Genomic DNA, 13,776 nt, shown 5'->3' on the forward strand with positions numbered 1-13,776 from the left:
CGGGCTAGAAGATCTACTAGGTCCCGACCCTTAATCTATGAAACTATGAAACTATGAAATATCACTTTTGCTAGGTTCTCGGGACTAGTATCTCTACTGCCCACCTTGTACCCCCAGGACCAGTTCTTTCCCCTCAGCTGAGCAGACATTGTGCTAGCCGCTGAGAATTCTGCCCTTTCATGGATGGTGCTTCCTTATGGGCCAGATCCAAAGCCCACTCGCCTCCCACTGATGTGCAGAGCACCAGGCAGGCCCAGTGAAAGATGAAGGACCAAGACATGAGGGTAGGGGAAGGAAGATCAAAGATGGTCCTGCCTCTCGGGAGTTGCTGAATGATGATGGTGCTTATTTGTTCCTATTTTTAAAGAATCAGGAGGCAAGATGCATTTTGTTGGTTTGGTTTTGGGTGTCCCCCCACCAAGTTGCACTGTGAAGTCTGGGTTGGAGGTATGTGGGTGATGACTGGCTTCTCTCAGCTGCACTGCAGGCCTTGCAGAGCTACAGAGGACTTATCTGGATTCTGTTCTAACTTGTGTATTATTAGCCTAACTGACCAGCAATTCCCCATGAGTGCATCTTTCTTACTGGTGGTAAGAGTCAAAGAACCTGTCTTTATGCAGAGCCAGAATCTGAATCCTTATTTACAGTTCTCTGGTCCAAAGTGCTCAAGAATCATGAGTCTGGCTTAATTTCTGGTCTGAAGAATTTAAGGTGTACTTGGATCATGTTTTCTAGGGTCATCTTCTCCCTCTTCAACTATCAGGGCTACAAATTAATTGCTTTGTAAGTGAGAGCTATGAGTCTAACTACATTACATCATTCCAGGAGCTGGATCTTTGAGGTGGGGAAAACTACCCAGTGCCACTAGTGCTGCAACACTGCAGCTTTTAGGAGTAGCTCCAATGGTATTAAAGTGAGTTACTGCTTATTGGTATAACAGGCTCACTACCTGGCCCTTGTGAATCCTGGAAAGTGACTGAGCAGTTAAAGACAACCCTTTTTTTTTTTCCCCCGGACTGAAGATTTGAGATGGAGTCACGGGAAGACAATAAATGGGGGACACGAGAGACTCATTTTAGAGTTCTTTGAAACTACTCTGAGTTTAAGCAAAATTAAAACTCTCCAGGTCTCAATCTTTCTTTCCCCCAGCAACCCGTGTGGTAGCTTTCTTTACTCTCTTTTTTTTTTTTTTCCCTTCAATTTTGGTTTATTCCGGAAATATGTTGTTCATGCACCACTGAGTGAAAAATACAGTGTGAGGATCAAGTATTTCCCTTGTATTGCAGAGACTGTGAGTACTGAAATGTATTGTAAGATATGGCCAGGAGGATGCTCTTCTATATAACATACATCACCATGGTGCCAAGTGCTGGAATGAAATTAACCCGGGCCATTTTTGGCAGGACATCAGAAGGTTGCCAAACAATGAGATCCACTAGGCTGTGTAAGCGTTTCCCAAAGGAAATGACTGATGTTCTCTTGCTAGAGTAATATCAAATGGGTCTGATCAAAACAAAATAGGCTGGATAGAGAATGATCCTGCCCTGATCCTTGAGGGATGTTGCATGAATAATGGATTTTTCTGGTGTGCTGGCTGTATCTGATTTTGAAGGGGGGTGGGACTAGTTTTGATTGAACTAAAACCTCTTTTTAAATGAAAAAGGCTTTGGGCCACCCCAAATCCATTTTGAACCCCAAATAAAATATTTCACTTGCATAACTCCAAGTCCAAAATCAATGGATTTTCAAAACTGCTATCTTTTACATTTTTAGGTCAATGTTATTAAGCCCAAAATGCCATTTAAAAGTAAGGCAGAAATCTGAAAATGTCAAAGGGGAAACATCTTGGCATTTTCTAAATAAAACTTCCATTTTGAAAATGTCAGAATGAATATTTCAGACATCTTCAAAATTTTTGCCCCTTCTTTTTCAGAAACAGAGAAATTTGCAAAACAGAACCTGATTGTGTGGTTTTCTTTTTTTGACTGGGACCCCTGCAGGTGGAGCATGCTTGGCTGGGCGGATAAGACGGGCAGCGAGCAGTATTCGGGAGCAGGACAGGGAGGCAGGTCTGGCATCACGGGATGGTGACAGCATGGGACTGGGGCTTGGGGCACTGCTACAATCCACTCCCCATATCCTGCGAAGGGTGCTGTTTCTGCAGGCAGGGATGTACAGAGAGTGGATCGTGGCTGTGTCCCAGGCCTCAGCCCCACTGTATCACCACCCTGCAATCCTGGCCCTGCCCACCCATCCTGATGACAGACGCTGCTCCCTGCCTGTGGCCCCATCCCGTTTGCCCAGTTGGGCATGCTCTGCCTGCAGGGGTGCCAGGTAGGACTCCCACCTGCTTATCTAAGGACCCCAGCAGTGGGTGCAGGGTGGATGGCTTGGGGTACCTGGCCAACAGGCCTAGGTCTAGTGGCAGCGGAGATACTAGTGGTGGCAGCTGGAAGGAGCCACTGCTGTGGGTGCTGCTGGGAAGCGGAGTCTGGCTGCCGCACCATTTTTACTCCGCAGCATGACCAGCTGCATGCGCCAAAACCTGGGCTGCCCCCTGTGCCTGGGCCAGGCAGGTCCAAGGGACCTGCTGCAGGCTGGATAGAATTGCTTGGCAGGCTGGATCCAGCCCATGGGCTATTATGTATCCCCCCGCTCTAGTGTGTCTGGACTGGAAGCTTCTCTGCAGATGTAGGAAACAATGGAATTTCTGAGTAAGGACATGGGTACATTTGGCACGTTTTCAAAAGGGAAAGGTGTCAAAAGGGCAGCCGCTGTTATGTTCTAACTATTATGTGGCCAACACTAGTACAATACAAACCTTGTTCATCCAGGGTTAAAGCTGGAGTAGTTTTGCTACTTCCAAGCTTGCCAACCAGTAACTATTAGAACAGGGGCAGGCAATTATTTTGGGTGGAGGGCTGCTTACCCAGTTTTGGCAGGCTGTCGAGGGCTACCTGGGTAGCCCTGCCCCTTGACAGGTGCCCCACCCCCTGGTCACCATCTTGGGACCAATGTCTCAGGGCCAGCACCAGTGGGGCCCAAAAAGGGGCGCAGGCTGGCAGGGGTCTGTGGAGCTGGGTTGGGCTGCACCAGCAGGGAGAGCAGGGAGCTGGCCCGGCTCCATAGAGCCCCTGCTGGCTGGGACCCTGCGCTCCTGCCACCCTGCTCTGGGCCCTGCCTGCACTGGCCCTGGGACACTGGTGCGCGCCCTGTGCTCCTGCTGGCTCCCCAACAACTTGCTCCCAGTGCCCTCCAGCTCCATGGTACAGGCGGAGGCAGCGCACAGCCCTGACCCCTGCTCGCCGGCAGGGAAGAAGCTGGTGCTAAGTGTGGGGAAAAGTGGACCCTTGCCTGCCCCATGGCCAGCACTCCCTGCTGCAGGCGGTTGCAGCCCATGTGGGGCTGTCCAGAGTGGGCACAGGCAGCCCCATGCAGGCTGCGAGCAGCTGCAGTGCGGGGTGTTGGCCAGGGGGTAGGGGAGGGCCGCTTCTTTTCCCCCCCCCTCACACACTCCTTCCCTGCCCGGGTTCCCCCCCACTTACCTGAGGTTACTGCGCTGGGGCAGCCACGTGCTCCTGGGCCAGAAGCCCGGGCTGGGGGGTGGGGCCGGGCAGCCCCACTGTTGTGGGAGCCCACTGAGCTTCCCCTGGGTCCTACTGCCCCTGGTTTCTGTCATCTTTGACAGGCAGCCAGGGGCAGATAAATATTTATTTTCTACATTTTTTAGGGGCCTCGCAGGCTGTATCTTGCCCACCCCTGTATTAGAACATAACACCTGCTGCCCTTTTGAAATGTTCACCTTTTTTAAATGGCCCCAAATAGTGTGTAGGTATGGACACATGCCACCTGAGCAGGAATGGGGCAGGTAGCACCTACTTGCCTACCCTGCATGAAATCAGAGCAGTAAGTTGTTCCTCCAGGTCATCCAGATCAGCTGGCCATCTTGTGTGATGCAACTGAAACCTTGGGCCCCTACTTCTAGAAAGCATCTGTCCCAGTGCAAGATCTGTTGTGCTAGGGCCCTGCAGCCATTGCCTGTGCAACAGGCACACCAGGACTGAAGCAGCACCCTGCTCCCTTGCTGTTGGTTCTGCATGTGCAAACAGGGAGCAGTTATCGTCTCCTGTGGGCCCTGGTGTGCTGAGCTCCCTTGGTGTTGCTGAGGCAGCTGAATGGAAAATGTAACAAACAATTCACTGCAGTGATCATCTCTCCCCAAGGGTTCAGCAGCAGGGAAGGGGAGGAAATAAACACGCAAGCAACTGTATGTGGTGCTGACTGTCTGAGAGCACAATGCAAGCCCTGGCAAGAGTCCTGTGGCTGCCTCAAGGTTGATTCAGGGCCAGGAGACTTGCTGGCTTGGGTATCTCAAATCTCTTCCATTGAAAGGGAATGGAGACACTGGGCTCATCTACATGAGATGCTTACTGCACATTAACCTAATAACACTGCGCAGTAACATGGGGGTTAAAAACCACGCTAATAGCATACTGTGCAGTGTAATTAGGCTAATGTGCAGTAAGTGTCACAAAAAACATGTGCCAGCACTACTGTGCAGTAACTCTAGTTACTGCACATTTAGTTAGTACTTTGTTAAGCAAGTACTAAACTAAAGGCACACTAGTGAACAGTAGACGTGCCCACTAAGCAGAGAGTGGGATCTTGATCTTGGTAGGAAATAGGAGTGCTCCATCCACTGAACCAAAGCTCTTGCTGAGCGAGGGGGAAGTCGGAACATGAGTTCTCCCCTTACTGTTGAGGGAATAAGGCTGTTCTCTGGATCAGAGCACAAAGTTGATGCTGTCCAGCAAGGGTGTGTGCTGGTCAGGGGAGAGCATGCTTGAAAGAGTCCATTCCTGGACCCCTGACTCTCTCTGTCTCTTCAGTTCACAGCTTTAGAGCAGGCTGGGGGGAGGGAGGAAAGGGGAGATGGACTTAAGCAACTGAGGAGTTAGTGGAACAGACTGATGGAAGTGATGTGTCAGAGCCAATCAGGGTTGGCTTCCTGCAGTAAACTCAACAGTGAGCCAGGCGTTGGTGCTTGTGACCCGCTTGTGCATTAAACTTCCATGGTAGATGGAGGTCGGGGGCAATACTGTGGGGAAGGAATAGGCAGAGGATGCTCAGGAGAGTGGGAGAAGTGGGGAGAACTCTCCACCAGCAGCCCCCGGGGCTTTGGGAATGCAGAACCACTAGGTGCTATTGTTAAGGTGAGCAGGACCAAAGCAGGTCTGGAGGCTGCCAGACTTCCTTAGAGAAGAGGACTCCATTCTTCTGTCACTCTCTGCATGAGAAGCAGAAAGCAGCTGACTGAGGTGTAAACCTCAGTAGGTATGTGAGGAGAATCCAACCCTAGGATTTTAGTTACTCCGAGAAGCAATTGGAGCAATTCCCTCTTTTCACTGCTCTGACTCATGTATTGGGGTAGCTGGTTTGCAAACTCCTCAACAGTCATGTTAGTCACAGAATGCTACTCTCTTCCTGACATCGTCTAAGTGCTTTGCATATAGTTGAGTGACCACTAACTAGGTGATGCATCATGACAGCTGTAAGCTCTTTAACAAGTTTAGTTGCTACAAATCCTGGGTGAAGAAGGACTCCTGTTCAGAAGCTGAGGTTGGACTCTGCAGTTGCTACCTGAGACTGACAGGCCTAGTATCTTTTGTGCCCATAGAAATCAACACGGGGATTCCTCAGCCTTCCCAGTGGGTCCCACTGCAGTGCTGCTGGCAAGCAGGATACTCCAGGGGGTAAAGCAGTATCCTGGGAGCTTGTTTAATTCTGTGCTCTCTTTCAGATTTTTCTTTGTGGCCTTGGACAAATAAGGGTATGCCTACAGGGCACAATAGCGCAGGCATCTCTGCATAGCACTATAGTTTGAGCACCAAAAACAGTATTGTACCTGCCTTTGGTGCTCTAACCAAACTAACATACTCAGTTTCTCAGCAGGGCTAATTAGCATGTGTTTAGCATGGCACTTCACCCAAGCTGTATAGCTTCCATTACCTAAGCTAGCCTGGGCATCTCTGCATAGAGCCACATTGTGTGATATAGACATACCCTTAGACTATTCTTCAGTTTCCCATCTAAGGCTAGTATTGGGACCTGTCATGGGTACTGCTCACATGCAGGATTGCAAGGGACTGAGACACTATGTGCTAAGAGAAGGTTCCTTCTATGCTGGCAATCGGCCAGTACCAGGGGTTGAAAGGGAAGGGTTAGGGAGCGGTGAAATTCCCTTGTGGAGACACAAACTTGTTTCAGCAACGGAAAACACTGACTAAATACTCACTATTTGTGCCAGGCAGAGAGAGCAGTGATCCACCCAGAGCAAAAAGCTCCCAATGGGATGCTTATGCTTGGACTTGTCCTCAGTGTGTTGAAATTTTGTGAAATTCTGGCCACTTATTCTATTTAGTTATCTTAATCAAGGCAGCTGCTTTTGAAAATTAGACTCTGGGGGACCAAGGGGAAACAAAGTCAGCTCTTCATTAGTGTGTTTGCAAACACTGCACGTGGAGTGTGCAACAGTTCATGGCATCACATGCGGCAGTGCCAGAAGTTACTCTTCCTAAATCTCTCCTCAGCTATTTAACATGTCCATAGGGCCAAGGAAGTGCTAGCTGTTGTCTCTGCTAATCTATTTTGTTCCAGCAGCATATGATTTAAGGGGAATCTTAACGGGAACCATTCATACTCTTTGGTCACCTTTCTGTGTTAAAGGGTTTGGATGGGGTCAGAACCCTGGCTGTATCATTCACACCTCCCTGGCCCTGCAAGGTTCATCTAGAGTTGAAAGCCCTGGCTTAAATAGAAATTTAGTTCTTGACTGTATCCCCACAGCCCGCCTACTAAGTATTTTCATACAATAGCATTCCTGCTATTCACAAAAAGCATCTTGCACTGTGGCATTTGTGGAATCGGCTGGGTGACACGTGGAAATTCAGAGAGATCTCCAGGACAAGGGAGGGATAGTTACAAAATGAAAGTTCCCCTCTCCTATCACCTGCCCTTCTCACAAGTCATCGCCTTTGCCAATCCTTCCAGGAGTCTCTGCTTGTCATATTCAAGGATAAGCAATGCTCCTAGAAAGGACAGTCTAGTAGCTCAAGCACTGTGGGGGTGGTCTATGGTTCATTCTAGCTCTACCTTTACACTTTAAGTGTGAGTTTTGTGGGGCTGTCTGTCCACCCTCTCAGGAGCCTGGCTTCTAGAACTTGAATGTAACAACCACCAGTAGCCTGGGGTCCAGAAGCTAGGAAATATTTGACAACAGCGTTTGGCCCACAGGTTGGAAGGGACTGAATCCACAGCTGTGTTTCCATGTTATGGATCTAGGAACTTTGGCTCCTCTTTAGAGTAGTACAAAGGATGGCTTAAAGACTTAAGCATGCTGAGCACTCCCCTCTTGTAATAATACAGCTCTGGAGACCTGTACAGTGAGTCTTCAGTCTTTTGTTTTGTACAAGGCCTGGTCTCTAACCAGTAATGGCTATGACAGCTACTGCAACCTGGTGATCTGAAAGCCATATAATAATTGTATTGCTAGCCCTAAATGAAGATGGGGCATGGTTTGTAACCTAGACCTTAAGGATGCCTATACACATGCTCCACACTCTAATTGCAATGTCAGAGTAGACTTGATTAATTGAGGCTGCTGGAGCGTTCTAACTACAACCCTCCAGTGTGCCTCACTGTCGCATGCATTAAGTGTCCTGCATTTCAAAACTGCCATGGAGGCACTTTTTTTTTTTTTTTTAACTAAAGCTCATTTGAGTTTTAGTTAAAGTGCCTCCACAGCCATTTCGAGACATGGGATGCTTAATGCACGTGACACTGCAGCATTTTAATTAGAGCAGCTGTCTGGGAGCCTCTAAGCGCACATTATATAGACACCCTAAGCGGCCCTGTGCCACACTGCAATCCAGAAACAAGGCTTAGCATATCCTCAGACTCGCTTATGAATCTTGGGCCAGATACACTTTAAAACCAGTCACTGACTCCATTGACCACAGTACAATGGCTCCTGATCCTCGCCACAACATGTGAAGGAAGAATTGGCTCCACTGGCTTTTGGTTCAAAAGCTGGAACAGTTTTCCAGAATATAGTGTACTTTTCCATGTAAAACCTTCCTTCTGAAAAGACCCACTCCCAGTGGTCATTCAAGGCTGATTAGGCAGATGATAAAGCCTCATATACATCTCCATTGCTTTTCTTCCCATTCCCCCTGCCAAGACAACCCAGGTATGAGGAAGGAAGCTGGATTCTATTTCACCGTACGCATCATAAAATGGAAATCTTCCTTGGCTTCAGTCAGTGACACCTGGACATACCACAGGTAAGCAGTGGATTACCTGGGCTATAGGGTGGCTGAGTATGGCCTGCAGAATCTTTCTGACTGCTTATGATGGAAGCCCTGCATTTACCTCTGAGGGCCTTTTTACACATGCAAGCACTCCAGCAGAAGATACTTTGAAAAGTGCCCAGCACTGCATTGTGGACAGTTGTGTAAGTGGCAAAATGTGCATCGGCGTGCAGAAAACGGCAGTGGCGCACTTTTGAACTAAAACACATTGATGGTGCTTTAGCTCAAAAGTGCACCGCCGCTACTTTCTGCATGCTGACGCACATTTGGCCACTTATACAACTGCACAGTGCAGCACAGTTCATCTTGGCTTGTGTACAGAGCACACTCAATTAATTGAGCCTGCTCCAAAGCTGCAGATCTCCAGCGCATCATGGGACAAAAAAGTATGTATTACAAATGCCCTATGATCCCAGGTGGGTTTGCAACACAGAGAGTGTGTGTGTGTGTGTGTGTATGTATGTATGTGTGTGTGTATGTGTATATATATATGTATATATATATATATATATATATATATATATAAAAAATATGTATGTATTTTTTTTTTTTACTTGCAATCTCAATATGCTTGAGGTGGAATCATTGAAGGATGATGAATGTGGAGGTAATTTTTATGAGATGCACTTCTCAGTACTACACTCTGTGAAATCTCCTTGGCACCTGGGCCTTTTTGTTTCCCATATCCAGCTGTCCTACTTGGTTCATGGCGAATTGCTGGGTGCAATGCCAGTGAGTTTAGTCACAACTCCTAACTACTTTGAGGAATAACAGTCTTATATTAGGGCACGAGTCTGTGCTTTGGAACACCTGGGTCCTGTTCTCATCTGCCCCACTGTCATGTGCAACTTGGGTAAGATGTTTCACCTCTGGCTTTTCTCCAACCCAGTGTCTATTTTGCTTGTAGGTTCTCTGGAGTGATTCTGTGTGGTTTGCATAGCACCTAGCATAAGGGAGGACCCATCCAAAATTAGGGCTAAAGGTGCCACTATAGTAGAACAGGGCCCAGTATTTAACAGGAAGCCAAAACACTGCTTGCATATATGTTGTAGTGTTGTCTTAGACAGGGGAGAGATGTGTTGTATTGTCCAGGCTACCCCCACATATTTCAAATGAGGGAGACTGTAGGTGGCTGGAGTGCCATCATGGCCTGGTTAAAGTTTAATGGATTATGTCTGATCTTATGATGGTCCTGATTCAAAACTTGAAGTGCCAGGAAAGATTCCCACTGGCTTCAGTAGAATCTAATTCCTTTTCAGTGTGCCTACCATTTGTTTGTTCATTTTGTTTTTTGTGGGGGTTGTTGTTTTTTGCTTCTGCTTTCACCTCTGTCAAACGCATGCTAACATGCTCTACTGCTGGGTTTGCTAGTGTGACTAGGTCATCAAGTCCAGGGCAGTAAGAGTGGAGTTATGAAATGAGGGGAAAGAAATGCTAAAACACCTGGAAAACATGCACCTCCACACAGATGTGTGCAACTATGCATAGGAACGCTTGCACAGAGACCTTACACCAAGAGGGGAGGCAAGTTTAGAGTCTAACAGGCTGAAAAGCTCCTTTCCCGTCCCCCTCTTTTTTTTTTTCCCCCCAATCCTTTTCCTTGCAAGATATTCCTTTGACAAGCCATATATTCAGTGCTTTGATGTATGGCAGGCTCTGCTGGGATAATACGGCCTGCCTCAGAACTGCCCTGGTGCCAAGAATGCTGCGGCTTCTTTCTCTCTCTCTCTTTCTTCCCTCCCACCCCCATTTTCATCCCCTTACACTGACTCTTACAAGGGGCAGGGTACACGGGGAAGTGCAGGCCTCCACTAATCCCAGTGGGTGCAAGATCCTTTTAATTTAAGAGTCTCTCAGCATCCTAGACCCAGGCCTGTGTACAGCAGATCTCCAGTCCTGCAGGCAAACATGTATCTCCCTGCCAAACAGCAGAAATAATAGAAGTTTAAAGGTGGAAAAACCTATTGGGTCATCTCTTCCTAGTGTGTCTAGGGCAGGATTGTTCCCTAAGCTATGCTCTCCAGTGCTTTGTCTAGCCTGGCTCTCAATGACTCTAGTAATAGGGCTCCTTCTCCTTCCCTAGAGAGTATATTCCACGGTCTAATGGATCTGGCTATTAGATGGTTCCTGATAGTCCCTCTAAATTCCCCTTGCTTAAGTCCATCCTGTTACTTCCAGTCTTTATATGGGGTGTGTGCTTCTCTCCATGCTCCGGGCCACATTGGCTGGCATAAACCATCAGGGTCCCATTGCTGTCCACAGAGCTATAATGGTTCTGCATCAGCTTGACTACATGACCTCCTTTGACTTTCTCTGTGTATGAATTTCCAGATTTTATTTGTTCCCAACTATGATCTTCTTGGCCACAGCACTGTGCCCAGCTGGTATTTCAGAAAGATGCCCCTGGATTACCTTCAGGATCCAGTTGACATTCTGTCATCTAAGAACCCAAGCCTCGGGGTCCCCAGAGGCAGTCTGGCTGTCACAGAGAAGAAGCCTGGGCGGTGCTGGTGCCTGTCGGGAGAAGCCATTCTTTCAGTGCTCCCCAAAAAGCAGGGAACAGACGGTCCTGCCAGCTCCAGCAGATGGCATGTAGGCAGCACAGTAGAGTGCACTGGCTGACAAAACCAGGCAGAGAGATGTAGTGCACAAGCTGAAAGGGATGAGCTGACAATGAGGAAGGGAGAGGGGATGGCCAAGTTTCATGAAATTCAGCCTGAGTGTAAGTCTTCAGTAACCTAATGAAGCAGGAGCAACTAGGGCACCAGCCCTGGGTGCAAACCCATGGCAAAAGGGGATTAAAAGAAAACAGCACTGACACTGTTCCATGTACCACTGCCACCCAAGGTGCTCAAGTGTTCAGTTACTTGGCACAGTTGAAACTTGGTTTACATGCTACAAGGAACCAAACTGCAATAGAGAGAGAGACTAGAGAATCCAGCCTGGTGTGTCTTTAACTTCCGTGACTTGCTGTATAGATGGAAATGGACTGTGTTTATTATCTAGGTCTCTGATCCATGCTACCTCTGGGCTGAGTTCTTTCTTAGGTGATGGTAACCCGGACCAAAAAGTAAACCAGAATCTAGTCAAATTGGGGCCTGAGAAGGGGAAAGGAGAATACTGAGCATATCCAGGTATGGAAAACCTGTCCTTGGGTCATACTTAGACTCATCAGCTGTTATGGTGTCCTGACAGGGACACCTTATGATGGAGAGCATGACTGACCATCTCCGGTTTCTATTGCTTGGCCCACTAGCCGTGCCAGCTCTTCTCTTTAACATGTTAAACTATACCTTATGTAGCTGAACAAAATGGCTCTGTCTAGAGATGATTGTCTTGGGAGAGGGGTACAGTCAGGTGGCTACAGATCATAGCCCTAGCCTGTACCCAGTGCCAGTGCCCAAGCATCCTCCTGGCAAACTGCTGCAAATGGAGTGGGTGTTCCATCTTTTGTTGGTCACTGATATGTACAGGGCTTGCAGGGGGGAAAGACTGGTTCAGGGATGCATCCAAGAATCAACTACAACTCTTCTAGGTGAGATCACAATCTGCTCTTGTAAAAGTCTACAATGGTGTTCTCAAGACCATGCACCAGATAAGGTATATTTACCCTGCTGATTTGTAATGCAGAGGTACCCTACTAGCTTCAAATGTGCTAACTTGAGTACTAGAAATGGTCTAGTAGCAAGGAGGCCTGTGGAGTCATTTTCCCCTGTACTCATGCCCAGAATACTTAATTTGGGCATCTGTAGAGTGTGTTACTCTGCACTGTAAGAATACCCATGTACCACCTTCCAGCCCCTGCAGGGTCTGTGTCCTCTGTCAGTAAAACCTCCAGTTGTACCCTAATGGATATTCCCTTCCAGTACTGTAGCAAGTGGGGGGGCAAGCAGGGCAACCACCCCAGGTACTGAAACAAGGGGTGCCAACAGGCACTGCCCAGCTGGGATGGGCTGCAGGATGGAGCCATGAGCAGCTTGTTTGGGGGTTGCAGGGATGAGGGGGGAGGACAACTCCCGCTGCTGCATGCACTCCTAGGTAATCATGGTGGGGCCTGTGCCCTCTGGATCTGTGCATGGGGTGAGGGTGGGCTTTGCCCCAGGTGCCCAACTTCCTTGCCACAGTACTGTTCCCTGCCTTCCCTTCCACAAATCCTGCTTGACTTTGTACTTTTGCACTACAACATTGGCAGAGTTTGAATTTGAAACCCCTTCCCCATTTTCCTGACAACCCCCCCTCTACTAACTGAGCTAGGTATCCTGGTTTCCCAGTCCCATGGCTTCTGGGCTTCACAAGAAGATGGGAGGAGGCAACCAAAAGTGTGGGTGTGTCCAGCAAAGTTCAGTGCTACAAGCAGGAGTGGAGGGAGAGTGATTCTGACATTGCTTTGTATAGGGCTCTGCTAATCCCATGGCCAGGTTGCAAAAGAGGCTGCCCTGTCTCTTCCCATTTCAGGATGACCTGAGTGGGCTAAGTCAAACCCCATTAGGACTATCACATGATAAAACTGCTTGAGCCAAATGGCACTGAACCCAAGGCATTTGATCCTCCCGGGATTATGACCTACAGCCCCACCTCATGAGACAATCAGTAGCATCCACACCAGGTCTGGGCCCAGAGCAGGAGTGCATCCTTAACAAACAGATCCAGCCAAGTGCACCATATGTGACTGTCCATTTCTGTAGGCTGATCACGCCTCTCCTGAGGAGACAGGGCTCTAGGATTCACAGAAGGAGGGAAACAATGCAAAACTCAAAAATTTCACTATGCATTGGGCTCCTCTAGCAGTGTGTGACAGATGGTGTGCTGGCCCTGGTGCATGCACCATAAACATTTCCTATCGGGGGCTGGACATGAGACATTGCCACCATGAACAATGACAGTATGGGGTCAGCTCAGGCTCTCTGTGCAGCTTTTACTTCAAAATGTGCTATGTAATGTGACATTGCACCAATGGCCCCCGACTGAAGCAGCCTGAGCACTGCCATCCAGACCCATGTGCAAGAGGGTAGGGGAAAAAGGCAGCTAACACATTTGCTGTAAATTTGGCTGCCTGCAAAGCCAGTATGATCCATCTCTTGCTGTCATCAGCATTTCAAGTTACGTGAAAAGCACCAATTGCATCCATACAGAACGCTTGGAAGGGCAGGAGGAGAACACTGCTAGTTTATCTGAGGCACAGGCAGACACTGGGACTCTGTTTCTGTGGGGGTACACCCACTAGGGTACTGAGAGGTGAAAATAAGTATATATAACTAGTGGGGGTGGGTGGGTGAGCGTGTGGATGTGCACACATGTAAGTAGGCTTGTGTGTCAGTCTATGATCATGGTTGTCCAGTTGGATGGGTTTGCATACGTCCATTCAAGTGTGTGGATCTGTGCTTCTGCCTGCACATCTGTCTGTGTG

At 48.3% G+C, this 13,776-nt stretch overlaps 1 protein-coding gene across 3 annotated transcripts in view; it reads right to left on the minus strand.

The window, feature by feature from the left end:
- BRINP2 (BMP/retinoic acid inducible neural specific 2) overlaps window positions 1-13,776 on the minus strand; it is a 55,448-nt gene that overhangs the window by 32,759 nt on the left and 8,913 nt on the right. The window contains exon 1 of one of the 3 annotated variants that reach the window (XM_019501835.1): window positions 12,945-13,079. The exons of the other annotated variants lie outside the window; for them this stretch is intronic. The gene's annotated coding sequence lies outside the window, so the exon portion shown is untranslated. Of the gene's footprint in view, window positions 1-12,944; window positions 13,080-13,776 lie in introns of those variants that run through there. 3 annotated transcript variants of the gene reach the window in all.

This window comes from Gavialis gangeticus, unplaced genomic scaffold (assembly GCF_001723915.1).
Source record: "Gavialis gangeticus isolate Ggan-Ray unplaced genomic scaffold, GavGan_comp1, whole genome shotgun sequence".
NCBI classification, from domain to species: domain Eukaryota; kingdom Metazoa; phylum Chordata; order Crocodylia; family Gavialidae; genus Gavialis; species Gavialis gangeticus.